Here is a 1,763-nt window from a genome sequence, read left to right on the forward strand (position 1 = left end):
GCTATTTCCCAACTAATCAGAAACTGGCCCAGCAAAGCACACTGACCCCACTGTGCTTGAGTGTTTGGGGGTTTACCCTGAAGGGATGAAAAATTAGAGGAGCATTACAGTATGCATATGTACTATANGATACAGTGGACTATAATATACTATGTCAGCTTTCTCTGCTGTCCTCATCTTGTCCCCAGGCCTGGCCTTTCCACCTTTAAATGTTGACAGCAGCCCACAATTGTCGGCTCTTTGCAAGTTTTTCCTGTGGTTTTCATTGGCTCTCTGGCATCACACACAGGAAGTGTTCCTCCTCTTCCAGATACCAGGGAGACACAGAAGGAGTATACATGGCCTTTGATGTGAACCTTAACTTTGTCACTTACAGGATATGTGGGTTTAGGCAGGTCGAGAAGCCTGTCCCTGCACCATCATCCATGCAACGAGAATACAGCTGGAAACANGCTGAGCTCGACAGGCCCTGGGAGGCCCTGCTCACACATCCCTCAGGATCCTCTCAGTGGAGGACTGGGGACCCAACCACATCAGGTAGCAAGACTCCCTTAAAAGAGAGTGTGGGCACATTACCATACCAAACGAGTACTCCTGACCGGGGCCGTGGAGTTTTCAGAAACGCTACGACCCACACCTGAAGCTTCAACCCAGCTTGATGAGGCTGGGGAAATGGCTCTGTTGGCAAGGTGCCTNCAGCAGCGGCATGAGCACCTTGAGTTAGATCCCTAAACACCCACACAGAAGCTGGGTTTGGGTCTGTAAGTTTAGCACCAGGACGCAGAAATGGGAGCATCCCCTGAGATCGCTGCCCAGCCAGTCTAGCCTGAGATTGCTGCATAGCCAGTCTAGCCAGTCTAGCCAGTCAGTAATCTTCCAGGTTCATCAGGAGGCCCTGTCTCAAAAATACAGTGGAGAGCAATCTAGGAAGAAACCTAATGTCAACCTCTGACCTTCATATACACATGTATCTTAATACACACGTATGTACATACATTACACTCACGAACACACGCACACACACACACACACACACAAAATAAAAAAAATAAAAATAGGAAGAAAAGAGAATCAGCTGATCAGGCCGGTAAACCTTCCTTATTCACCAAAAATGCACCCCAAAGAGATCTAAGTCCTTGTGGGTGTACTTTATAGAATGAGAGATACTCCCTTCCTGACTTGTATTATTTCCAACACAGGGGCTTTAGAAATTGTTCAATCCAGCTGAATTCTATAAATATTTCTGATATGAAAAGCCACATTCACATCGTCTACTTCAAAATCCAGGCCCGAGATGGCAGCATCACCTCAGGGATACAGACCAGAGAGAAACTGTGGCACAGCTATTTACACCGGGCCCCCGTGTTCTGAGCCACTTGTCCATAACTCAGAGGACGCGACAAGGTCGCTAATAAACACTACTGAACTGTGTCTCGGGTTCTGCATAAAAAATATTGCAGCCCCAGTGAACACCAAACAAGTGTAATGGATTGGTTTAATTCACGTCTGAACACCCACAAACACAGTCTCNTGACAACATTGCTGCTTCCAGCCAGCTTTTACACCTGTCATTCATTCTGAAACATCAACTGTCCTCGCTCCAACTCCAGTGACAGTGAGAGGCGATGGAAGCAAAAGCAGATGCTAATTTCATCCTCAAATNTTTTTGTTAAGAGCAAAAGAGGCCATTCTTAACATGCTCACCTTAAAGCATGCAGATGAGCCTCCAGGCTGGCTCTGCCAGACTCCCTGGGTCACTCAGA

At 47.0% G+C, this 1,763-nt stretch overlaps 1 protein-coding gene across 2 annotated transcripts in view; it reads right to left on the reverse strand.

Annotated features, from left to right (window-relative positions):
* The window catches only part of LOC115031305 (voltage-dependent L-type calcium channel subunit alpha-1C), a 486,264-nt gene that overhangs the window by 420,945 nt on the left and 63,556 nt on the right, over positions 1-1,763 (reverse strand). The window lies entirely within an intron of this gene.

This window comes from Mus caroli, chromosome 6, assembly GCF_900094665.2.
Source record: "Mus caroli chromosome 6, CAROLI_EIJ_v1.1, whole genome shotgun sequence".
Taxonomy (NCBI): domain Eukaryota; kingdom Metazoa; phylum Chordata; class Mammalia; order Rodentia; family Muridae; genus Mus; species Mus caroli.